Source organism: Amblyraja radiata, chromosome 30 (genome assembly GCF_010909765.2).
Source record: "Amblyraja radiata isolate CabotCenter1 chromosome 30, sAmbRad1.1.pri, whole genome shotgun sequence".
Classification (NCBI taxonomy): Eukaryota; Metazoa; Chordata; class Chondrichthyes; order Rajiformes; family Rajidae; genus Amblyraja; species Amblyraja radiata.
The window spans coordinates 22801917-22829454 of record NC_045985.1 but is presented as its reverse complement, the minus strand read 5'-3'; the positions used below and the strand labels follow the sequence as shown (position 1 = coordinate 22829454).

The 27538-nt window shown below is 49.1% G+C and overlaps 1 long non-coding RNA gene across 1 annotated transcript; it reads left to right on the top strand.

Annotated features, from left to right (window-relative positions):
• The first annotated feature begins 11777 nt into the window (after positions 1-11777).
• LOC116990009 lies at positions 11778-25105 on the top strand. The gene is made up of 3 exons (XR_004416391.1): positions 11778-11969; positions 23389-23394; positions 25093-25105. It is a non-coding gene; the product is annotated as an uncharacterized LOC116990009 (long non-coding RNA).
• Positions 25106-27538: the final 2433 nt, after the last annotated feature.

Sequence of the window (27538 nt, the reverse complement as noted above, 5' to 3'; positions counted from 1 at the left end):
CCTGTGTATCAGTCTCACCTACGACACCTTATCAAAGGCCTGTGGAAAATGCAGGTAAGCCATAACCGATGACGTCCCTTCGTCTATCCTGCTATGTGCTTCTTCAAAGAATTCCAACAGGTTCGTCACGGAGATCAGCCATTCACAAAACAATGTTGACTTCGGCCTATTTTATCGTGTTCTGCTAAGAATTCACAAACCTCGCCATATGAGCAACTCTAAAATATTTCCAACAATTCAATCAATTCAGAGCAATTGTGACTTCTTGATCACAGAGGAATGTGATGCGTAAAGAATATCGTCTAATTGGCTTTATTGGACTCCAGCGCCATACCTTATGTTAAATCCTTCTATCTGCAGACAGAACGGAGCATCAGCTTTAACACAGAGCGTTAGATGATTATCTCAGTTCAAATGTATTGGATATAGAGGGACCTGTAAATCGCATTGAGATGTATTTCACAGGCTTACATTCATCAGCATCAGTTGCAGATTGATTAGTTGCATATTTTACCAGTAAAGGCTAGACGGCGAAACTTCGGTAGAAAATAATAAGGGGCTTACCAGGAACACCAATGATAGCAAGGATAGGGTAGAAAATGTTCTCTACCTGGTTGAGTACCGGCAGTTCCATGCCCAGAGATAATCCACGTTTCCTGACACTGGTCTGACAGGTCGCTTACATTTAAAGTTGGCAGCTGATTCTCCAGAGAAACCACATGACGCATAAGCAAGCGAAATTAATTGGAATTAGTGCAGGTCATTTAAACAAACATTTGTTTTCCAGATCACGTTTGCTGCTGGCTAATTATGGAATTACGTAATAACTGCCAGCAAAGTCGGATATTCTGCTAAATAAATATTTTAATACAATATTTAGACAAATAAAGAGAATTATAAGTAAGAATCTACATATATTGCTCCAAATGCGTTCGTTCTTCCCTGCAGAAATATAATGTTGAGTTATCCATACAGGTCCATGTTCTCATCTAAACACAGTAAACGCCACTCTTACACCTGCGTTCCGCGTTGCAGTTTCACGCAACTCTCTGTAAAATGTCTTGCAGCGTGTCCCCTTCAACATTTGTTCCTCTCGCCTTAATCAGAATCAGAATCAGAATCAGAATTACACTTTATTTTTGCAACATACGAGGAATTTCATTGGCCAGGTCAGTCATACAATTAAAAGCAACAGATCACTCAAAACACATTTTAACATGAACATCCACCACAGTGACTCCTGCACATTCCTCACTGTGATGGAAGGCGAAATAAAGTTCAATTCCTTCCTTTTGTTCTTCCTCGGTCGTTGGCCTCGAGGCCTCCGTCGACGCGATCATCTTGACTCCCGTAGCCGGCGGCGTTCGGGCCCTCCGCGTCGAAGCGATCATCTCCTGCATCGGGGGGATGTCAGCTCCCCCGCGCGGGGCGATCGAACCTCGCCTCGGGGCTGGTCGAGCCTTCCGCGGCGTTGGAGCTCCCCACTCGGCCTCACCCGAGACTGCGAGCCCTTGATGGTAAGTCCACGGTGGTCGCGGGGGGAGCGATACCAGGCAAGGTATCCGCTCCGATGTTACGTCCACCAAACATGTGCCCTCTAATCCCTTCCACATTGGAAAATGTTTCTGATTCCCTATACACGGCGGTATACACACAGTGGCGCAGCGGTAGAGTTTGTGCCTTACTGCGAATGCAGCGTCGGAGACCCGGGTTCGATCCCGACTACGGGTGTTTGTATGTACGGGTCTGTACGTTCTCCGCGTGACCTCCAAGATCTCACCTTCAATAGAGCCATAGAGTGATACAGTTTGGAAACAGGACCTTCGGCCTAAATTACCCACACTGACCAACATGTCCCAGATACACTAGTTCACCTGCCCGCGCTTGGTCAATATCCATCCAAACTTGCATTATCAAGTTATCTGCCTAACTGTTTCTTAAACGTTGGGATAGACCCAGCATCAACTATCTCACATGGCAGCTGGTTGCATGCACCCACCATCCTTTTTGTGAAAAAGTTACCTCACATATTCCTATTAAATATATTTCTCTTCACCTTGAACCTTTGTTCTCCGGTCCTAGATCCTCCTACTCTGGGCAAGAGACTGTGTGCATCTACCCGATCTATTCCTTTCATGATTTTGTACACCTCTATAAGATCGCGCCTCATCCTCCTGCGGTCCAGGGAATAGAGAACCAGCCTACTCAACATCTCCCTACAGATGACACCCTCTTGTCCTGGCAACATCCTCGTAAATCTTCTCTCAACCCTTTCAAGCTTGACAATATCTTCCCTATAACATGGTGCCCAGAACTGAGCACAATATTCTAAATGCGGCCTCACCAACGTGCTATAAAACTGCAACATGACCTCTCAACTCTGCACTCTATGCTCTGAGTGATAAGGGCCGATGTGCTATCAGCCTTTTTGACCACTCTTCGGCATTCCAGAGGAAGCAACCCAAGTTTGTTCTGCATCCATGTACCTGTCCAACCCAGGAAGCATTCTGGTAAACGTGTACACTCACTTCATAGCTTCCAATTTATTGCTGGAAGAGGGCGAGCATAACTTCACGCTATCATCAAAATGCGGTCTACCCATAGCGTATCGAGCTGCATAGTGCCTTCCTGAAAATTGGAATACTGGTCCAGTCAAAAAGGAGCAACCTACTGTAATGTCATCTTCCATTACTCAGTGTGTCGTCAGCTTTGGAGTCTACTTGACTGAAGCAAATACATTTTAAACGTTAATTTATACTTCTACACCTGGGCAGACTGTGGCTGAATTTGGGAAGCAATTTTCATTAAATCGGACTATTTCTATAAATACTTGGATAAAATATCGGAATCACGAAGAAGCCAACCAAAATCTGTAGAACGAATGCATGTGACCCGTCACAACACCTTCATCAAGTCGTCACTTTTATTTCCACAACACATTTAAAAAACAACTCTCGTTGGCCAAAGTGCTTTACATTGGTGGAGGTACTAACATTATACAACATTGGTTCATAGATTAAGTACATGCATAAATACATACATATAGTCCTCACTCAGAGGACGTCAAGAGAGGCTTGAGAGTAAAGAAGAGGTTTATGTCTCAACTTGAAGGAGTCGATGGAGGGGGCAGTTCTGATGGGAAGAGGGATGCTGCTCCACAGTCCAGGAGCCGAACCGCAAAGGCGCGGTCGACCCTGAGTTTATGCCTAGACCGCGGGATGTTCAGTAACCCCAAGTCGGCCGATCTGAGGGACCTGGAGGTGGTGTGGCGGGTAAGCAGACATTTGATGTAGGTGGGGGCAAACTCGTTAAGAGTTTTGTAGACATAAAGAAGGATCTTGAAATGTATTCGGAACCGCACAGGGAGCCAGTGGAGAGAGGCCAGGATCGGGGTGATGGGGTCCCTTTTTCGGGTGCCCGTCAGGAGTCTCGCTGCGGCGTTTTTGACCAGTTGCAGGCGGGACAGGGAAGTTTGGCTGATGCCAGTGTAGAGGGAGTTGCAGTAATCTAGGCGGGCGGAGATAAATGTGTAGATGATGTTTTCGAGGTCTTCAGACTGGAGGAATTGTTTTATTTTAGCTATTGTCCGAAGTAACAAGTAACAAGTAGCCTTTATTGACATTCAGACCATGCGGTCTGAACGAAATTTAGTTGCCTTGCAGTCCTACATATAGTAAAAATGACAAAACACACAATAAACACAACTTAACATCCACCACAGTGAGTGCACCAGGCACCTCCTCACTGTGGTGGAAGGCAAAAGTCTTTGTCTCATCCCTTCTTATTCTCCCTTAGCTGGAAGAAGTTAGCTTTTTATCATATCGTCTATCAGTTTCCGGTTAGTTCTAATTTTTAGATTTCCTGTGTCTGTATTTATTATACACTAGACCAAGTGGGACCCGTTGTGTCGCAGGCACACGGGAGGCCTGGTCCTCCCAACGCAATTGGTCCAACACGCCGGCAATTGGTCCAAAACGTCGCAGCGAGACTTCTGATGACTAACCGTTAAAGGGACCACATCACCCTGATTCTGGTCTCTCTCCACTGGCTCCCAGTACGGTACAGAATCAATTTCAAGCTTCTCCTATATATATACAAAGCTCTTAGCGGGCTTGCCCCATCTATATCAAAAATCTTCTAACCCATCATTCTACCTCCAGGTCCCTCAGGTCGGCCGACTTCGGGCTACTGACTCTCTCGCAGTCCAGGTTTAAGCTCAGGGGCGACCGCGCCTTTGCGGTTGCAGCACCTAGACTGTGGAACAGCATCCCTCTTCTCATCAGCACTGCCCCCTCCATCGACTCCTTTAAGTCTAGACTTAAAACCTATTTCTTCCCACAAGCGGTTCTTGAGGTCCTCTGAGGGAGCGCTGTATGTATGTATTTATGTTTGTATTGTTAGCTCTGTGTACCATTGTATGTTGCACGTGAGTACCTGCATTTATTTAAAGCACTTTGGTCAACAAGAGTTGTTTTTAAATGTGCTATAGTAATAACATTAACTTGACTTGACTTGACTTGAACGCAACCCATTTCCCAACGCAATATTCCACCACTCACCCGTTCCCCCAACGCAATATCCCACCACCTACCCATAGCCCTTAACTGTGCAGGCGCGGCTGACGAGTTCCCATTGTGACGCCCCGTACCCCCCCTCCTCCTCTCACCACCCCCACTCCGCCTCTTGCCTTCCACGCACACTCCCCCCCCCCCCCACCTCAGCATGCTTAAAATGTGAATAACTCTCAAGGGCACGGCTCGAGGCGGGGGCTGTGGCTGCGGGTGCTGGTGGGAAGGGCGTCCTGCAGCCGGGGAAGGGGACGGCCTGTCGGGGGCCGTTGGGGGAGCGCTACCGTGGCCTACCGCTGCCGTGGCATACACTGCCGTATCCTACCACTGCCTACCGCTGCCGTGGCATACACTGCCGTATCCTACCACTGCCTACCCCTGCCGAGGCCGACCACTGCCTACCCCTGCCGCTGTCACCCCCTTCCGCTGTCACCCCCTGCCGCTGCCGTGGCCGACCGTTGTCTTGGCCTATCGCTGTCGTGGCCTACCGCTGCCGCTTGAGACGGGAAGCGGTGTGGAGCATCCGGCAGCTGGGAACGGGACGGCTTCAGACGGGAGCCGGTGGGGGCGAGAGCGTCCTGCAGCGGGGGAGGGGGACGGCTTCTGCAGGCGGCTGTTCGGGGCCGGCGAGGAAGCGTAATACAGCCAGGGCGGGGGACGGTTTCAGGAAGGGGCTGTCGGGGACCGGTGGGTGTGGGGGAAGCGTCCTGCAACCGAGGGAGGGGGGCGGCTTCAGGCGGGTGATACGGTGGCCTATCCATGTCGTTCATGGCCTACCGCTGCCGCTGCCTATCGCTTTTCTGGCCTACCGCTGCCGTGGCCGTGGCCTGTCGCTGCCGTAGTCTACCGCTACCCCTCCTGACCGGCTTCAGGCTGGGAACGGTGGGAAGCATCCTGCAGCTGGGGGCTTCTTCAGGCGGGTGCTGATGTGGGGGGGGAGGGGGATCGTCCGGAAGCTGGGGACGGGAGGGCAACAGGTGGGGAGGGGGGTAGCGTCCTGCAGCTGGGGGCTTCTTCAGGCGGGTGCTGATGGGGGGGGGGGGGGAGGGGGATCGTCCGGAAGCTGGGGACGGGAGGGCAACAGGTGGGGAGGGGGGTAGCGTCCTGCAGCTGAGGACGGGTTCTGTCTGTGACCGGGGGGGGGCGTCCTCTAGCTGGGGGAGGGGACGACTTCAGCCGGGGACTGTCGGGGCCCTTTGGGGGGCGGGGGAGAGCGTCCTGCAGCCTGGGGTTGGGGACGGCTTCAGGCGGGGCTGTCGCGTCCCGGTGGGGGTGGGGGCGGCGTCCTTCAGCCGGCGGTCGGAGACGGCCTCAGGCGGGGGCTATTGAAGGACGATGGCGGTGGGAGAGTACTACAGCCTGTGGAGGGGGACGACTTTAGGCGGGGGCTGTCGTTGGCCGGTGGGGGTGGGGGTGTGGGACAGCGTCCTGCAGCCGGGGTAGGTGGCGGCTTCAGGCCGGGGCTGGCGGGGACAGGTGGGGGTGGGACAGCGTCCTGTAGCCGGCGTAGGGTTGCGGCTTCAGGCGGGGGCTGCGGGGAAAGGTGGGGGTGGGGGGAGCGTCCTGCACTCATTGCATCCCATGTCAACCCCCGCCCCCCCCCCCCCCCCCCCATCCACTCTTCGCGGCTCGCTGACGGGCTGGCAAGTGGTAAAGGGATTTATTAAAGCTTAAAATGGGAATAACTATTAAAATATAACAACAATTTAAACGTTAAAAATGAGATTAATTCAGTCTTTTGGTCGCTGGTCGTTCACCTCCGCCGGGATCAGATTCTCCGTTTTCCGTTTGGCGAAATTTCCCGCGCCGGGCTGGAACGTTTCCGGTCCTTCCAAAAATTGTGTCCGGTTGGAAACCTCCGCCGGTCATCCTCAGCTCCAGTAAAGACGCGACGGGGCAGGATGGGGCGGACCGTCCGCGGAGTGACAAGAGAAAATACCAATCCACGCAGCGCTGAACGGCAGGAGAGGAGATCGATCTGCGCACGTGCGGTGTTTACGATTTATAAACGACGCTTACTTTTACATTAGACCACCGATCGGACCGAAACCTGGTGCAATCGCAGCATTCGGGAACGTTGATCATGCTGGTGAAAAATGGTAGCGCTATCACGTACCGTTTTTCCGCAAATAGAATGACCGTGCAAACATTGGCGGCGCGACTCACCCGTTGCAGCGGCCCCTCTCTGTCTTTTTTTTAATTTTTGGTCTAGTTAAATGTAGTGTTGGTGTTTTTTAATACTTGTTTTAAATGTGTATGTGTGTGGGGGGGGGGGGAGGGGGAAACCGTTTAAAATCTCTTCCCTGTCCGGGAGACCCGACCTTTTCCCTGTCGGGTCTCCGTTGTCGTTGGGGCCTAGCACCGTGGAGCGGCCTCCAGCCTGAACGACCCGGGGGCTCGGGAGACTGCGGAGCTGCGGACCCTCACCATCGTGGGGCTGGCCGGCCTCGGAGCGTGGGGAGCGTTGGTGACTCGCTGCTGCGACTCGACTCCTGGGGCTCGGAGGCTCCAGTAACGCAGCCGCAGGTCCAGTGGACTGGGACATCGGGAGCTCGCGGGTCCGGGGGGAGAAAGAGAGCGCTTCCCGGAGCTCCCGCAATGCGACTTCTCCAGTCCGTGTCGCGGGGTTGGAACGACCCGGAGCGAGGTCGATCATCGCCCGGCGCGGCTTCAAGGCCGTGGGACATTACAGCACCCGCCGGGGGCTCCAACTTCGAGACTTTTAGACCGGGAGCAGGGCCGTACATCGCCCCGCGCGGCCTAAAATGGCCGTGGGACTTATCATCGTCCGCCTGGGGCTTGGACATCGCGAGAGACATGGAGAACAGGGGAGAAAAAATACTTTGCCTTCCATCACAGTGGGTCCACTGTGATGGATGTTTGTGTGAATTAAATTAGGTGTATGAGTTAGGAATTGTGGAAACGGAATTTCGTTTGAGCCTCACTGAGGCTCAAATGACAATAAAAGGTATTGTATTGTATTGTATTTTATTGTATTGTATTGTATTGTATTGTATTGCAACCAGAAGATAAGAAGACCAGAGCTTTATTATGTATAGATAGTTAAAAGATAGATGGATAGATATAATTCACTGATTTTAACTCTATAGAGCAGCGTTCATGATTGAAATATACAGCATGGAAACAGTGCCTTCATCCTAACGATTCTACGCAGAACAACTAGTGCCAATTCAAGTCGTAGAAATAAGGAACTGCAGACGCTGGTTTACAAAAATATACACAAAGTGTTGGAGTTATTCAACGGTTCAGTAAATATCACTGTTTAACGTAGTTCGGCGAGGTTTCGCGTTTGGACCCTTTTCAGACTGATTTTAGGAAGGGGAATCTAGATGAGGGGCGCAGTGGCAGTTAATAGCTGAGCACAAGTCAGAGAGCCTTGAAAGACAAATGGTTGGATAAAGACAACGGATGGAAGAAATGTGTGAATCAGAAGGATTCAATAGTTGCGAATTGTGAAGTCGCAATAATGAATGTAGGTGAATGGCGAGGCGATGGGGAGAACGAGTTGCGAGTGTAGGTGGAGGGTAGAGGAGGAGAGACATAGGGCGATATGGGGGGAAAAGGGGAGGGTGAGCGGAGTTGTTAGTGATAACAGAAGTCTAGAGGTTTCAATTATCATAACTTTGGGTTGTACGCCAGCGGAATATGAGGATCGTTTTTTAATCCAGTTTAGTTGTGGCTTGACTCTCAGTGGAGTAGGCGCTGGACGGCAACTGCATCAAGTTCTATTCCAATCGGTGAAATATTACAAAAGTTATTGGTCTGTTATCCACCGGGACGGCGACGTCCCCTTCCGGCACCCGCTGTCAATCACCGCGGGGAGAATAAAGCTGAAGGAGCGGATTGTCGGCGGGGGCTGCTGTATTCGCGGGCGGGTGCTGCTGTGTACGCGGGCGGGGGCTGTTGTATTCGCGGGCGGGGGCTGCTGTGTTCGCGGGCGGGGGCTGCTGTGATCGGGGGCTGCTGTGTTCGCGGACGGGGGCTGCTGTGTTCGCGGGCGGGGGCTGCTGTGTTCGCGGGCGGGTGCGACGACCACCACGAAAAGCCGGTGCCCATGAGTGCAGCTGGAGCTGGGAGCCACTGAGTGCGACAGGCGCCGGGTACTGGAGCCGACGAGTGAGTCCCGAGCCGCAGAGCCCACATACACCCCTCCCACCCATTCCCTCATCCTCCCCCCAGGACACCTCAGCCGCTCCCAAATACACTCCCTCCCCTAACCCCACAAGGGGGACTCCTTCACACACCCTACTCACACCTTCCCCGCCCCCACACCGCCCCAACAACCCCCTCCCCCCACACACACCTCGCCCCACATAACCTCCACCCCCCCCTCCCCACAATCCCCCTCCCCAACACCCCCCATTCCCCACACACCCCTCCCCACACACACACCCATCCCCTACACCCCCTCCCCACCCACCCTCCATCACCCCCGCTCCTCCACACCCCGTCACAACCCCCCCACACCCCATCTCCCCCACAACCCTCTCCCCCACAACAACCCCCTTCCTCACACACCCCCACTGCCCCACACGCTCCTCCCCCACACACCCCCTCCCACACACTCCCCCTCCCCCACACTCCCCCTCCCCCGCACCCCCCTGCCCCCCACCCGCCCTCCCTTCCATCCCCCACACTTCTACCTCCCCCACACCCCGCCCCCCACACCCCCAATATTGCATTAGGGAATGTGTTGCGTTGGGGGGACCCGGCCTCCCATGTGACAGGGGCCGGTCCCACTTCGTCTAGTACATAGCTAAAACTCTGATCTTGTTATGTTCCGGTTTGTGCTGTATTTCTATTTGCGCAAAAACGGATGGCGTAGCGCTAGATCACCCACAGTTCCCCTGTGTTCCGATCGGTTGAATGTCGTAAAAGTTAGCGTGAGCAGATCGATCTCTGCTCCTGCCGTTCAGCGCCGCGCGGATTCATCTCTTCCCCTGTCACTCATCGGGACGGTCCGCCCCTTCCTGCGCCATCGCGTCTTTACTGGAGCTGAGGATGGCCGGCCGAAGTTTCAAACTGGACACGATTTTCGGAGGGACACGAATCAGCCCAGTCCCAACCAGCCCAGCCCCAAGCAGCACAGCCCACAAGCAGCCCAGCCTCAAGCAGCCCAGCCCCAAGCACCCCATCCCCAATCCAACGTCGGCTACCAAGAACCAGCGTCGTCGGATACCCGGCCGAGCGTAAGAGACAAGACCAAGCCCAGCGTCGGATACCCTGCCCAGCCCAGAGTAGGATACACTGCCCAGCCCAGGGTATGATACCGAGCCCAGCCCGGTGTCGGAAATGTCGCCAAACGGAAAGCAGAGACTCTGATCCCGGCAGAGGAGAATGACCAACGACCAGCGCCAGCTGTGAATCCCCATCGCACCGCCAATTCCAGCCACTGCCCCCTCTGGACCCCTCGCTGGCTCCTCCCCCTCTCACCTTGATATCCCCTTCTCCCCTTGGATCTTTCCCGCCATTTATCCGAACTCTCTCCTCCCCTCTCCCCCCTCCACAAACCCCACATCGCCCCCCCCTCCGCCCACACACCCTCTCCTCCACAACATGCCCCCGCACTTAAACCCTCTCCCCCACAACTCCCCCACGCCTACACCCACCCTCCCCCTACAACAACCCCCCCAAACCCCGCCGCCACACCGGCCCGGCCGCACAACCATCCGCCCCCAACCAACACAACGCCACAAATCCCCGCCCCTACACCCCCAGCCGCCCGCACAACCCACTCCCCGCCCCCACAATCACGCACTCCCGCCCCCACTCTTCCCTCCCACCGCCCACACACCCCTACCGCCCATACACACACGTACCACCCGCCCTTCTCCATGCCAGACACCCGCCTCCCCCACACCGCTGCTCCCCCAACACCACCCACGGCCTCACTCCTACACTTCCTCGTCCACTCACACCCCATCCACCCCTCCCATTCCAAACCACCCCGCCACTAATTCCACTTCCCTCCCACCTCCCCTCCCACACATGAAGAGAAGTGGGTGGGATGAGGGGAAACGAGCCGCGCCTGCGCAGATAGGGGCAATGGGTGAGTGGTGGAGTATTGCGTTGGGGTATGGTTTGCGTTGGGGAACGCGTGTGTGGTGGAATATTTCGTTGGGGAATGGGTTGTGTTGGGGGACCAGGCCTCCCGTGTGACTTGGACCCAACAATAAAATTGCATCACAATTCCAGCCACAGTCTGCCCAAGTGTAGAAGGGTAAATCAAAGTTTAAAATATGTTTGCTCCTGACAAGTAGACTGCAAAGTTGACGACACACTGAGTAGTGGACGATGACATTTGAATAGTTTGCTCCTTAACGGCTACTTGTAAGGGTAAGCTAAACAGTGATCGCTATTCCAATTTTCAAGAAGACACTGTGCAGCTCGTTCCGCTATGGGTAGATTGCATTTTGATCGCACCTAGATCGGCGGGGGACCTATGCGAGGATTTAGTTTGTTGATTTTAGCTCTGCATTCAACACCATTGTGCCAGAGCTACTTCATTCCAAACTTTCCGAGTAGACTGTGCCTGGTCCACTCTGTCGCTGGAACACCAGCATCCTGACAGACAGGAAGCAGCATGTGAGGCTGGGAAAGCACATCTCGGACCCGCAAACCCTCAGCATCGGAGCACCGCAAGGCTGCGTAATCTCACCTCTCTACTATCTCTACAGCAATGACTACACCTCCACTGAGATCTCTGTCAAGCTTCTCAAGTTTGCGACGACACAACCCTGATTGGACTGATTCACGATGGGGAGGAATATGCCTACAGACAGGGAGTGGCACACCTGGCGTCCTGGTGCCATCGAAACAACTGGAGATCTTAAGAGAGTGGAATTGATTGTAGACGTTAGGAGAGCTTCCCGTTCCCTCACCCCACTCACCATCACAACACCACAGTCACATCTGTGGAGTATTTTAAGCTCCTGGGAACCATCACCTACAAGGACCTTAAATGGGGGGTCAACACAGTCAAAAACGCACAACGGACTTCCTGCGGCAGCTGAGGAAGCACAACCTGCCACAGGCAATGGTGTTCCAGTACTATGCGGCCATCGTAGAGTCTGAACTCACCTTCTCCATCATGGTTGAATTTGGATCAACACGACATCCGGAGGCTGCAGCGAATCGTCCGATCAGCTGAGAAGGCTGTAACCTTCCTTCCATTGAAGAACTGTACACTGCAAGGGCCAGGAAACGAACGGGTAAGATCAACTCTGACCCCTCTCACCCTGGCCACGAACACTTTGAATCACTTTCCTCTGGAAGGGGACTCCGGACTGTCAACGATGCCACAGCCAAACATAATAACAGCTTTTTACACGAGTAGTAGCTCTACTCAATGACCAACAATATGTAGCTTCCTTTTGCTCCGTGCGAGGACGTGGCGTCGAAGGACGAGAAGCCGAAGCAAAGAAGTAGAAGCCAAATAACCGAACGGAAACTAAGCCGAAATGCCCAGTAACCGAAAGCATACGAAGCTAATTAAACGAAAGTGTGGGATGCCTAAAAGCCAACTAACCGAAAGGGTGGGACGACTCAAAGCAAACTCACCGAGAGTCCGCTATGCCGAAACACAAACTCACCGAAAGACTACGTCACCTACAAACTAACTCACCGAATGCCCGCTCTGCAGAAACGTCAAATAACGGACATGACGTCGCCGGAGCCCGTGGGAGACTGAGGGCTGGCCCGAAGGATGCGCTCCTTCGGCCGCTTACAATTTGGTGCTCCGGTTCTGAATGCCCAGTCACCGATGGCTTGTATGGGAAAATGACAACCCTCCCTCCCGTCTCCACCAGCCAGTGATGTGATGGCCGCAGGAGTCTGCACCAATCGCTGACAAATCCCGCCCTCCGCGACGTCATGTCCATTATTTGACTTTTCTGCAGAGCGGCCATTCCGTGAGTTGGCTTGTAGGCGACGCAGACTTTCGGTGGGTAGGCGTTTCGGCAGAGCAGCCTTTCGGTGAGTTTACTTTTAGACGTCCCACCCTTTCGGTTAGTTGGCGTTTCGGCTTCGTAGGCTTTCGGTTATTTGGTGTTTCAGCTTCGTTTCCGTTCGGTTATTTGGCTTCCAGTTCTTTGCTTCGGCTTCTCGTCCTTCGACGCCACGTCCGGGTACCCCCCCTCCCCCAAACCCCTTCCCCCACACCCCCCGCCCCCCAGACCTGCACAGACCGTGTCTACCTCCTCCCCACGATTCAATAAACTGCAGCCGATTTTACTCCCAGCGACTGGGAAGTGTTGCACTTTGGGAGGTCAATGTATGGGGAATTGTAATGTCGGTGGCATGAGGGTTAACATATAACCATATAACCATATAACAATTACAGCACGGAAACAGATCATTTCGGCCCTTCTAGATCGTGCCGGACACTTATTCTCCCCTAGTCCCATCTACCCGCACTCAGACCATAACCCTCTATTCCTTTCCCGTCCATATAACTATCCAATATATTTTTAAATGATAAAAACGAACCTGCCTCCACCACCTTCCCTGGAAGCTCATTCCACACAGCCACCACTCTCTGAGTAAAGAAGTTCCCCCTCATGTTACCCCTAAAGTTCTGTCCCATAATTCTCAAGTCATGACCCCTTGTTTGAATCTTCCCTACTCTCAGTGGGAAAAGCTTATCCACGTCAACTCTGTCTATCCCTCTCATCATTTTAAAGACCTCTATCAAGTCCCCCCTTAACCTTCTGCGCTCCAAAGAATAAAGCCCTAACTTGTTCAACCTTTCTCTGTAACTTAGTTGCTGAAACCCAGGCAACATTCTAGTAAATCTCCTCTGTACTCTCTCTATTTTGTTGACATCCTTCCTATAATTAGGCGACCAAAATTGTACCACATACTCCAGAATTGGCCTCACCAATGCCTTGTACAATTTTAACATTACATCCCAACTTCTATACTCAATGCTCTGATTTATAAAGGCCAGCACACCAAAAGCTTTCTTTACCACCCCAGCTACATGAGATTCCACTTTCAGGGAACTGTGCACAGTTATTCCCAGATCCCTCTGTTCACCTGCATTCTTCAATTCACTGTGTGATTTAAAACTTGTTTTAAATGCTGACAAGACAAAGCTCTTGCTGTTCACTAAAGCTAAATCAAAGCCCTCGGACCTCCCTCCTATCACCACATTGCAGGGCTCTGTGGTTGAATCTGTGTCTCAATATAAATATCTGGGAATTATAATTGACGATTTTCTCTCTTTTAAACCTCATATCCAGCAACTTATGAAAAAACTAAAGATAAAATTAGGTTTTTACTTTAGAAACAAATCTTGTTTTTCTTTTGAAGCCAAAACAAGACTTGTTGCTGCAACTTTTATATCTGTGTTGGACTATGGTGATGTTTTATATATGAATGCATCTTCTAAATGCCTACAGTCTTTGGACACGGTCTATCACGGAGCACTGAGATTTGTTACTAATTTTAAAACCCTCACGCACCACTGCACTTTGTATGCTCAAGTTGGATGGTTTGCCCTGTCCACCCGCAGACTCCATCATTGGCATATCCTTATTTATAAGACTATCCTCGGTGTTCTTCCTTCATACCTGCAGAAGTATGTAATTCGAAAAAGCACAGGAACTTATCAGCTCCGCTCTGAGGACTTGTTCTTACTTACTGTACCTAAAGTCCGTACTGAACTGGGGAAAAGGGCATTTAGTTATGCTGCTCCCTTCGCATGGAACCAGCTGCAGAATGAACTGAAACTTAAGGAGCTGGTTTCTATAAACAGATTTAAATCCCTTCTTAATGATGTTGAAGCGGGCTCTTCTGTCTGTACATGCTTTGTTTGATGATGCTCTGACTGTGACTCTATTTATATGTTCTCTGTTGTTTTTTTTAAATTATTTTCTGTAACTGTGGAACTGTGCTGCTGCCTGTCTTGGCCAGGACTCTCTTGTAAAATAGATTTTTAATCTCAATGAGACTTCTCCTGGTTAAATAAAGGTAAAATAAATAAATAAAATAAAAAATGTACGTCCTATTTTGATTTGTCCTGCCAAGATGTAGCACCTCACACTTATCAGCAATAAACTCCATCTGCCATATTTCAGTCCACTCTTCCAACTGGCATAAATCTCTATGTAGATTTTGAAAATCTACTTCATAATCCACAACCCCACCTATCTTAGTATAATCTGCATACTTACTAATCCAATTTACCACACCATCATCCAGATCATTGATGTACATGACAAACAACAGTGGCCCCAACACAGATCTATGTGGCACCCCACTAGTCACTGGCCTCCAATCTGACAAACAACCATCCACCATTACTCTCCGGCATCTCCCATTCAGCCACTGTTGAATCCATCTTGCTACTCCACCATTAATACCCAACAATTGAACCTTCTTAACCAACCTTCCATGAGGAACCTTGTCAAAGGCCTTACTGAAGTCCATATATACAACATCCACTGCTTTACCCTCATCAATTTCCCGAGTAACCTCTTCAAAAAATTCAAGAAGATTAGTCAAACATGACCTTCCAGGCACAAATCCATGTTGACTGTTCCTAATCAGACACTGTTTATCCAGATGCTTATATATGTATTATCTCTAAGTATCCTTTCCATTAATTTGCCCACCACTGACGTCAAACCAACAGGTCTATAATTGCTAGGTTTACTCTTAGACCCCTTTTTAAACAATGGAACAACATGCGCAGTACGCCAATCCTCCGGCACTATTCCCGTTTCTAATGACATTTGAAATATTTCTGTCATAGCCCCTGCTATTTCTACACTAACTTCCCTCAATGTCCTAGGGAATATCCTGTCAGGACCTGGAGACTTATCCAATTTTATATTTCTCAAAAGTGTCAGTACTTCCTCTTCTTTGAATCTCATAGTTTCCATAGCTACTCTACTTGTTTCCCTTACCTCACATAATTCAATATCCTTCTCCTTGGTGAATACCGAAGAAAATAAATTGTTCAATATCTCCCCCATCTCTTTTGGCTCTGCAGATAGGTGTCCACTCTGACTCTCTAGTTGACCAATTTTATCCCTCGTTATCCTTTTGTTATTAATATAGCTGTAGAAACCCTTTGGATTTACTTTCACCTTACTTGCCAAAGCAATCTCATATCTTCTTTTAGCTTTTCTAATTTATTTCTTAAAATTCATTTTACATTCTTTATACTCCTCAACAGATCTGATGTGTGGAATGAAATTATGGTCGAAATCGATAGTTCCCAAAATGGAGAAATACAAGTAGCCAGAATGGTACCGAAGCCGTTTGGCATGCTTGCCTTCATTAGTCGGGCTTTGAATACAAAAGTCAGGAAGTTATGATACTGACCGATAACACTTTGAGTATGTCATATGTTAAGGATTATGTGCGGTTCTCCCCGCCCACGTACAGCAATGGCTTCAAAGCTTCAGAGTGAGTGCAGAATAGATTCAACAGACTGCTTCCTGGATTGTCCTGCTTTGAGCACCAGAAGAACCAGGACAAACTTGGAATGCTTTATCTAGAATACCGAGGGTTTAAAGCAGACTTGATAATACAACGCCACGAGAGCCATTGATGGGATAGCAGGTCAGAAACGTTCTCCACGGTGGAGGAGATTGTAAGGCATATAGTTAAGGTGAAATGGTCAGAGTTTAAAAAAAATACGCGAGCAGGTTTTTGTACAGAGGGTGACGGGTGCCTGGAACGTGATGCTGGGGATGATGGTGGCAGCAATTGTAAAAGTAACAGCTAGAGGCTTTTAGATCAGCACATGGGTGTGGATAGATAATTCAACATTACTCTACTGTGGGAACTGAGATTGCGAATAGAATAGGAAGTGTATAGAATAGGAATCATTACTTTAAAATATCTCTCTATTCTATAATAAAATAATACTCCCTATTATGGAGAATAACCAACTCTGCTGGCAGTTATTACACAATTCTATAATTAGAAGCAGCAAACGTGATCTGGCTAACATTGTTTGTTTAAATGACTGACGCAAATCTCAATTAATTTGCCTTGATTTGGCGCCATGTGGTTCTCTGGAGAATATGCTACTAAGGTTAAAAAGCAAGCGCCCTGTCACATACCACTGGCAGGAAACAGCGATTATCTCTGGTCATGAACGGACCGGTCGTCAACCAAATCGAGAACGTGTTCTACCCAATCCATATAACCATATAACCATATAACAATTACAGCACGGAAACAGGCCATCTCGACCCCTCTAGTCCGTGCCGAACACATAATCTCCCCTAGTCCCATATACCTGCGCTCAGACCATAACCCTCCATTCCTTTCCCATCCATATAACTATCCAATTTATTTTTAAATGATAAAAACGAACCTGCCTCCACCCCTTCACTGGAAGCTCATTCCACACAGCTACCACTCTCTGAGTAAAGAAGTTCCCCCTCATGTTACCCCTAAACTTCAGTCCCTTAATTCTCAAGTCATGTCCCCTTGTTTGAATCTTCCCTACTCTCAGTGGGAAAAGCTTTTCCACGTCAACTCTGTCTATCCCTCTCATCATTTTAAAAACCTCTATCAAGTCCCCCCTTAACCTTCTGCGCTCCAAAGAATAAAGCCCTAACTTGTTCAACCTTTCTCTGTAACTTAGTTGCTGAAACCCAGGCAACATTCTAGTAAATCTCCTCTGTACTCTCTCTATTTTGTTGACATCCTTCCTATAATTAGGCGACCAAAATTGTACACCATACTCCAGAATTGGCCTCACCAATGCCTTGTACAATTTTAACATTACATCCCAACTTCTATACTCAATGCTCTGATTTATAAAGGCCAGCACACCAAAAGCTTTCTTTACCACCCTATCTACATGAGATTCCACTTTCATGGAACTGTGCACAGTTATTCCCAGATCCCTCTGTTCACCTACATTCTTCAATTCCCTACCATTTACCATGTACGTCCTATTTTGATTTGTCCTGCCAAGATGTAGCACCTCACACTTATCAGCATTAAACTCCGTCTGCCATCTTTCAGCCCACTCTTCCAACTGGCATAAATCTCTCTGTAGACTTTGAAACTCTACTTCATTACCCGCAACCCCACCTATCTTAGTATCATCTGCATATTTACTAATCCAATTTACCACACCATCGTCCAGATCATTGATGTACATGACAAACAACAGTGGACCCAACACAGATCCCTGTGGCACCCCACTCGTCACTGGCCTCCAACCTGACAAACAACCATCCACCATTACCTTCTGGCATCTCCCATTCAGCCACTGTTGAATCCATCTTGCTACTCCACCATTAATACCCAACCATTGAACCTTCTTAACCAACCTTCCATGAGGAACCTTGTCAAAGGCCTTACTGAAGTCCATATACACAACATCCACTGCTTTACCCTCATCAATTTCCCGAGTAACATCTTCAAAAAATTCAAGAAGATTAGTTAAACATGACCTTCCAGGCACAAATCCATGTTGACTGTTCCTAATCAGACCCTGTTTATCCAGATGCTTATATATATTATCTCTAAGTATTCTTTCCATTAATTTGCCCACCACTGACGTCAAACTAACAGGTCTATAATTGCTAGGTTTACTCTTAGACCCCTTTTTAAACAATGGAACAACATGCGCAGTACGCCAATCCTCCGGCACTATTCCCGTTTCTAATCCTTGTCACCATTGGTGTTCCTGGTAAGCTCTTTACCTTTTTCTGACGATATTTCGCCGTCTAGACTTTACTGTTAAAACTAGATGTGCTATTACTTATAGCTTTAGTAACTAACATAATTATTGACATCTAAAATCTAAAATACACAATCGCATCTATGGCGGGTAGATCCAGTGCGGTGTAGACAGGCAGATTAGTTCAAGTTATCCCAGCTTCTCATTCACTCCTTGAGCACGAAGGACCATTTTTACGGCGCCGAGTTTACCTACAAACCCGCACTATTGCGGATCAGGGAAGAATCGGTACCACCTGGCGGAAACTGACACGGGGACATGCAGAACGTGTAAGATTCACACAGACCGGGTTGGTCTCTGCTGGCTTTCTATGTTCCATGACCCTGAGTGTTATATGTACTGTGATCGGAAAAGGCTATCATCATGTTATTAGACATCAGCAATTAATCTATCGATTTTCATCTCAAGGAGATACACTCGATCCCCTGCCACGGCACATCTGCTGATGTCCTCATATTCACCGGTTCTGTCAGTCGACCACTAATTAACATGTGCCCACCGTTGTTGTGTGATATCAATATGTAGCTGGTCCACATGTTTCTGAATCCATTGACGGTGTTGACAGAACCAGGCATGTAATAATTCTCCATCGCCAAATCGAAGTGAACTGATAGCGAATTAGGTGAATTCAGCCCCTACGATATAGAAGGCGGCAGGTTCGGCCCATCTAGCTTGTGTCGCGTCCAACTGCAATTGGAATCAATGGCTGATTTTGCTTATCACATGTTCTTCCAAATTTCCCCAACTTTTCTGCCAGAGGCCAATGCTGTTCCGGCATCGTGTTTGGATTAGTATCCGCACGTAGAAGGACACAGGAGCTGCGGGCTCGTGTTTGTGAATCACAGCGACGGAGACCGGGAGTGATCTTGACCTCCAACGTTTCCCGGGTGGAGTTTGTACGTTGTCCTCGGGACCACGTTGATTTATCTAGTTTCCTCCGCCTCCCAGAGATCCGAGAGTTCAATAGTTAGTTAATGATAATTAGTTTTAATAATAATTTGTTTTCAAACACAACCCGTGTTGGTAAACTGGATTCTGTCATTGCTTCCACTGTGCAGGGAGTGGATGCGATTGTTGGGAAAAATGGAACTGGTGACTACGGGTGCTAAATGATCGGCAGGTCGGTGTGCTGGGGAACTGTTATCATGCTGTATCAATCAGTCAATCTATCAAAAGCACAATAAGGCAACGTAATGAATGGAAAGCAAGGCAGGCGTCGATGGCAAGGCTTTGACCAACGCAGGGGAAGGCATTGAAGGTAATGCGTTAGAGGCAAGGCATTGATGGCATGATATTGAAGGCAAGTAAAGGACTCGAATGCAATTCATTGCAGTCAAGGAGACACATTGGAGGGAAGACTTTCATCTGAAGAAAGACTGGATAGACTCGGCTTGTACTCGCGAGAATTTAGAAGATTGAGCGGGGATCTTATAGAAACTTACAACATTCTTAAGGGTTGGACAGGCTAGATGCAGGAAGATTGTTTCCGATGTTGGGGAAGTCCTGAACAAGGGGTCACAGTTTAAGGATAAAAGGGAAATCTTTTAGGACTGAGATGAGATAAACATTTTTCACACACAGAGTGGTGAATCTCTGGAATTCTCTGCCACAGAATTTAGTGGCGGCGCGACTCACCCGTTGCAGCGGCCCCTACAGCCTGTCTGTCTTTTTTTTTATTTTTTGTCTAGTTAAATGTAGTGTTTGGTGTTTTTTAATACTGGTTTTAAATGTGTATATGTGGGGGGCGGGGGAAGGGTAAACTGTTTAAAATCTCTTCCCTGTCTGGGAGACCCGACATTTTCCCTGTCGGGTCTCCGTTGTCGTTGGGGCCTAGCACCGTGGAGCGGACCCCAACCTGAACGACCCGGGGGCTCGGGAGACTGCGGAGCAGCGGAGCTGCGGACTACTCACCATCGTGGGGCTGACCGGCCTCGGAGCGTGGGGAGCGGTGGTGACTCGCTGCTGCGACTCGACTCCTGGGGCTCGGAGGCTCCAGCAACGCAGCCGCAGGTCCGGTGGACTGGGACATCGGGGGCTCGCGGGTCCGGGGGGAGAGAGAGACCGCTTCCCGGAGCTCCCGCAACGCGACTTCTCCAGCCCGTGTCGCGGAGTTGGAACGACCCGGAGCGGGGTCATACATCACCCGGCACGGCTTCATGGCCGTGGGACATTCCAGCGCCCGCCGGGGGCTCCAACTTTGTGGCTTTTAGACCGGGAGCGGGGCCGTAAATCGCCCGGCACGGCCTAAAATGGCCGTGGGACTTATCATCGCCCGCCTGGGGCTTGGACATCGGGAGAGACATGGAGAACAGGGGAGATAAACAGAATTTCGTTTGAGCCTCACTGAGGCTCAAATGACAATAAATTGTATTGTATTGTATTGTATTGTAGTTGAGGCCAGTTCATTGGCTATATTTAAGAGGGAGTTAGATGTGGCCCTTGTGGCTAAAGGGGTCAGGGGGTATGGAGAGAAGGCAGGTACAGGATACTGAGTTGTATGATCAGCCGTGATCATATTGAATGGCGGTGCGGGCTCGGAGGGCCGATAGGACTACTCCTGCACCTATTTTATATGTTCCTATGTTTCTAAGACGAGGCAGGCGTTGATGTTAAGGCTTTTACGGCAGCATAAGGGAAGGCATCGAAGGCAATGAATTGCAGGGGTGGCAAAGTTAGGGCAGTGAAATCAAAGCAAGGCAGTGAATGGAATTCAATGGCAATGCATGGTATTGAATTCAAAGGCAAGACACGGCATTGAAGGGAAGACAAGGTATTGAACATACATAGGGAGAAGGTGCAAACTCCACACAAACAATTCCAGGAATCAGTATCGAACCTGGGACGCTGGAGCTATCAGGATTGCTCTCCATTTGCTTTGAGGGAAAAGGATGGTAAGAATTGTACGTCTTGTAAAGCAAATTGGGCCGGAGATTACGCAGAGAGTGGTGAGTCTGTGGAATTCTCTGCCACAGAAGGTAGTTGAGGCCAGTTCATTGGCTATATTTAAGAGGGAGTTAGATGTGGCCCTTGTGGCTAAAGGGATCAGGGGATATGGAGAGAAGGCAGGGATGGGATACTGAGTTGGATGATCAGCCATGATCATATCAAATGGCGGTGCAGGCTCGAAGGGCCGAATGGCCTACTCCTGCACCTATTTTCTATGTTTCTATGTTTCTATGTACACAGAGGTGTAAATTGAATGAAGCATTTGCAATCACATGCGCACCCTGAAATCATTCTGCACTTTATACTGGCATTACTCTCGCTCTAGAACCCTGTGCCGGCATCTCGATCTGAGATATAGAATCAAATGATCCACTCACGTACGTTACAAGAAGTGTCAAAGTAATATGCTCCTTGAACAATCCAAGATGGTCATTGGTTTTAATTTCGTCTTTTCTATAGCAAACCTGTTGGCAATCGTCATTCTCTCCCGAGGAATGTGTGGCCTCTCCAAATGTATCACCCGCTACCTGGTATCCATGGCCGTAGCTGATCTAATGGTTCTGATCTTCGAGGTAATTCTTTCAGAGATGGCAGGTGCCTATTATCCGTATTCTTTCCTCAACTTATCTCACATTTGTAAGCTCCGTATTTTGTTTAATTGTATTTCCATTGATTGCTCTGTCTGGCTAACGGTGACGTTCACCTTCGATCGATTTATCACTATTTGTAATCAGAATTTACGAGCTAAATATTGTACAGAGAAAACTGCGGCTGTGGTGATAACAGTAACGTGTATCTTAAGTATTATTCAAAATATTCCACTATATATTTTCCTCGTACCTCTGTACATAATTGACAACGTGGCTTGGTACTGTTGGGTATCATCAGATGTCTACACCACACCGATATGGGCTGCATTTTCTGTGTTCGAAACCATTTTAACCCCAGTTATACCAATGTTACTGATTATTCTACTCAACGCCCTGACAATCAAACACATTATACACGCTAATAGAGTGAGGCGTGGTCTCCGACAGGATAATAAGGCCGATAGTGGGTCAGACCAGGAGGTGGAGAACCGAAAGAAGTCCATCATTCTATTGCTGGCCATATCCGGTAACTTCGTACTACTGTGGATGGTGACGTTCGTGTGTTTCATGAGTGTAAACTTCCTGGACGTTCATCTTTTAGGCTCAGATTACAACGACGCATTCACCATTGCAGAACTGTCCGGATACATGCTGAGGGCTCTGGGTGCTTGCACCAACACCTTTATTTATGGGGTGTCCCAGAAAAAATTCAGGGAGGAATTTAAAAATGTGTTTAAGAGAATATTCATTTTAATTTCCAAATCAATTGCACGGTAAATCTGAAATTTCCTTTCGAAATTACGTCTTCTTTAAAATAGTGTTATTGCATCTTACTGTCCGAACGGCCGTTAGTACCTTCCACTCAATACCATCCACATCAGGATAATCCATTCAGCAATTAACCTACGCACGCCCAGTCAATGTATCCGAAGATAGACACAAAAAGCTGGAGTAACCCAACGGGACAGGCGACATCTAAGGAGAGAAGGGATGGGTGACGTTTCGGGTCGAGACCCTTTATGAAGAAGTGGCTCGACCCGAAACGCGACCCATTATTTCTCTCCAGAGATGCTGCCAGTCCCGCTGAGTTACTGCAGCTTTTTATGTCTATCTCGCATTTAAACCAGTATCTACTGTTCCGTCCTACACTTTCAACATATCCATTTGAATCGAACTCAAATGACTAAGGCAATTTACTCAGTCAACTAATTGAGTCGTTAGGACGTGGAGAGGATCAGCTGGCCACGAGATAAATCCCCGCGGGGGCAGGGAGACCATGCGAAATCCACACAGCATCAGTCGGCAGGATCGCAAGGAGGAGCCTGCAGGTTCATCATAGATACGCAGATTTGCAGAATGATTGCATTGTTTGTCAACCACAACACGTGACATAGAATAGCAATTATCAGGATAGATATCTTGCTAGAATTGAATCTGCACGTAATTGAACGACCGGTAATTTATTGTAATTTAACCCAAGTACCTGCAGATGTTCGTTTACGTAAAGAGTGCACAATATGCTAGACTACCTCTGCCGGTCAGGCAGCGTATTGTATTGTATTGTATTGTATATTGTATTGTATATCTTTATTGTTATTTTCCTGAGTACTCACATACCCAGAGGAAACAAAAAAACGTTACTCAAACCAGTGTCCATTCAGTGTGCAGTAAAAAATAAATAGAAATAAAAATACATATATCATGAACAAGTTTAACACTACTCTCAACTAAACACCAACAGGCGTTCCGATCGGCAGCGGCACGACAGTGGCTCTGTCCAGGTTGGTGGTTGGTGCGCGATACTTTGGCAGGGGGCAAAGTCCGTTTAACAGTCTTATAGCCTGCGGGAAGAAGCTGAGGAGCATCCTGCTGGTTTTGCAGCTAATGCTCCTGTACCTCTTCCCAGATGGCAGGATGGAGAATATGTGATGCGATGGGTGGTAGGGGTCTTTGATGATGGAGATGGCTCTGTTGATACATCTCTTCCTGTATATGTCCAGCAAGAAAGGGAGTGGAGCACCAATAATCCTGCTGGCGGTCTTCACAATCCTGTCAAGTTGGTGCCGTTCGTACGCCTTGCAGCTCCCGAACCAGGAAGTGATGCCGTTGGTTAATGTGCTCTCGATTGTCCCCCTATAAAAAGTTCGTAGATGTGTAGTGGGGAGACCTGCTTTCCGTAGTCTTCGGAGAGGGTGTAGTCGCTGCTGGGCTCTCTTGACCAGTGCTGTGGTGTTGGTTGTGGACATCAGGTCATCTGACAGGTGGAGTCCTAGGAACTTCACGCTGCTGACCCTTTCCACATCAGCTCCATCGATGTGCAGAGGTGTATGGTGTTGTTTTCCCGCCCTCCTGAAGTCAACCACCATCTCCTTAGTTTTTCCCACGTTGAGAATGAGGTTGTGGGATTTGCACCATCCTGTGAGCAGCTCCACCTCCATCCTGTACGCCGACTCATCATTGTCACTGATGAGACCCACCACTGTTGTGTCATCAGCGAACTTGTTGATGAAGTTGTTATTGAGTCTAGCAGTACAGTCGTGTGTAAGCAGACTAAACAGCAGGGGGCTTAGGACACAGCCTTGGGGCGAGCCAGTGCTCACGGCTATGGTTTTTGATGTCCTACTGCCCACCCTGACTGTCTGCTGCCGTTGTGATAGAAAGTTCAGGACCCAGTTACATGTGCCAGCATCAACCCCCAATAGCTCCAACTTCTCCACCAGCTGCTGCGGAATGATTGTGTTAAACGCAGAACTGAAGTCTATGACGAGGATCCTGGCACAAGTATTTTTCCGATCAAGGTGTGACAGTACGAGGTTCAGTGTTGTTGAGACTGCGTCCTCTGTGGATCGGTTGGCTCTGTAGGCGAACTGCAGTGGGTCTAGGTCGGGGAAGATAGATAACTGGCGTAATAACAAGGAACTACAGTAGATGGTTTATACCGAAGATGTTGAAGACATTCACCAGGTCGGGCAGCATCTCTCGACAACATAGATAGTTGACATTTCTGGACGGAAAGCTTCTTAAAACTGAACAAGGTTTCCGAACCGAAAAGTCGCCTCTCCATGTTCGCAAGAGATGCTGCTGATCAGCTGGGTTTGATCCAGCATTTTGTAAATATCTATAAATGAGTGACATTAGGGGTCGTGACCCTTCTGAGATACAGTAACGCCCTGAAATACAGCATGCTCGCAATTAACCAATTTTATTCTTACGAAAGGTCAAGGCGACATTTGGTGGCGCGGTGGTAGAGTTGTTGGCTCACAGCGCCAGATACCCGTGTTTGATTCTGACATGTAGTGCCGTCTGAATGTTGTTTGCATGCCGGGTTGCTCTCACATTCCATAGATTTGTGAGTTTTATAGGATATTGACGTGTGAACGTTGCTCCTGGTGTTTAGCGATTGGGCGAGGCAGTGGATAAAACAGATCTAGTCTCACACATGCGCCGGTACCACGAAGATGTTGCCGCCACCGGCTACCACCATCATATAGTCCGTCGCTGCTTATCGTATTGTCATAGAGTGATGCAGTGTGGAAACAGGCCCTGCGGTCCAACTTTATCACACCGGACAACATGTCCCAGCTACACTACCTCCACCTTCCTACGCTTGGTCCATGTACCTGCAAACATGTCCTATCCATGTACCTGACTAACATTTTCATAAACGTTGTAGTAGAACCAGCCTCAACTACCTCATCTTGCAGCTAGTTCCAAACACCCACCACACTTTGTGTGAAAAGGATACCAGTCACATTACCATTAAATATTTTCCCCTTCACCTTCAAGTTTGACAATATCTTTCCTATAACGGTGCCCAGAACTGAACACAATATTCTAAATGCGGTCTCATCAACGTATATACAACTGCAACATGACCTCGCAACTTCTATACTCAATACTGTGACTGATGAAATCCAACGTGCCAAAACATTTGTGACCACCTGATCGATGTGCAACTCGACCTTCAAGGAACCATCCACCTGCACTCCTAGATGCCCCTGCTCTACAACACTCCCCAGAGGCCTACCATTCGCTGTGTAAGTCCTGCTCTTGTTCGACGTCCCAAAATGCAACATCTCACACTTCTCCGTATTAAATTCCATCAATCATTCCTCAGCCCACCTGGCTAATCGATCCAGATCCTGCTGCAAACATTCTCAGCCATATTCACTATCTGCAAAACTACCCTCTTGTATATAATCTGCAAACTTGCTAACCTTGCCCTGTATCGTCTCATCCAAATCATTGGAGTAGCTGCCAAAGAGTAACGGGCCCAGCATCGAACCCTGAGGCACACCACTAGCCACAGTCCTCCAGCCTGAGAAGCAACGTTCCACCATCACTCTCTGTCCTTCCATGTGGTAAATTTGCTATCCATTCAGCTATACCTCCTTGGATCCCGTGCGATCCAACATTCCAGAGCGGCCTAGCATGGGGGATCTTGTCGAATCTTTGTCCAGACCTCCCCTTCTTCACCAATGTGCACTGTTTTCACCGCCGCCCCCTGTCCTTGCTTGCCGGCCGACCGCACCGGCGACCCTTGCCTGCAAACCGCCTGCCGACGGGTGGCATACATTGACTCAGCCGATCCTTGACTCTGCACCGGCCACCAACAGCCTGGAAGCATCAGCTTATCCCGGTTCCAAACTCTGGTCTCTGCAGCGGGCTCCACCTTGCCAGATCCCGCAACATCGCATTGACTCACTCCCCTGCAGCATCTCCTGGGTCCCGCTGCTCTCACTGCCAACAGGGAACTTCAGTAATGGCACCACATTTACACTACTCCTCAATGCCTCTCCTATCTCAGTACCCATCATTTCTCCATCGAACTTCACCCTCGATCCTCCCCCCGATCCTCACAACACCACCCTGCCGCCATAATATCGAGGTATTATTTTGGGGCTCGCGTCACCGGGCCTTTATCTGTGGAAAGGGGCTACCCTTCAAAGTGACGACATGTTTTCCCGCCTCCAACATTTCTCCTCAACTTGGCATCATCCTGACGGCCTTCGACCCACTCTGGTCTTTGTTCTTTAGACCTAACGCCGCGAAATCAATAGTGTTGAATTATCTACCATCTTGACTCACGTTGATCTTACCTCTCTCAACGCACAGCTCTCCTCTCACTCAACCATAACCCGGCCATTGTCACTAAACTCGCAGACAAGCCGAACATGTGGCCATAATCGCTCAGACTCTTCCTGATCCAATCACCTCTAGCGATCTATGCTCCACAGCCTCCCAGTCACATTCCTTAGCACTGCAAAGCCCGTTTTTTTAATCGCTTCCCGAAGTTTCAATAAATTGCAGGCGGATTTACAAACCAAACTCAGAGCTCCCGTGGATTTTGAAGCAACAGAAACAAAGAGAAGCAGGAGAAAGCACTGATTGGCTCTAACCCAAGTGTGAGGAGAGTTAGAAGTGAGTCAGAGGGGGGAAACAGTTTAAAACGGAGGAATTTGGTTTGTAAATTGGTAAGTTGGTAATTAGGCAATTTATCAGTCAATATAAGCAAGACGACTCTTAGGGAGCGGCAGTGAGGGAGCGGCCTTGTGAGGGAAGTGCCCTGTGAGTCTTTGGCTCGAGAGTCTTAGGAGAGGAGGCTACACATAACATTACAGAGGACGGAACGCGGTGAACACATGTCGGGGCAGATGAGACAGTGTGAGGCTTGCAGAATGTGGGAGCCCGGGGAC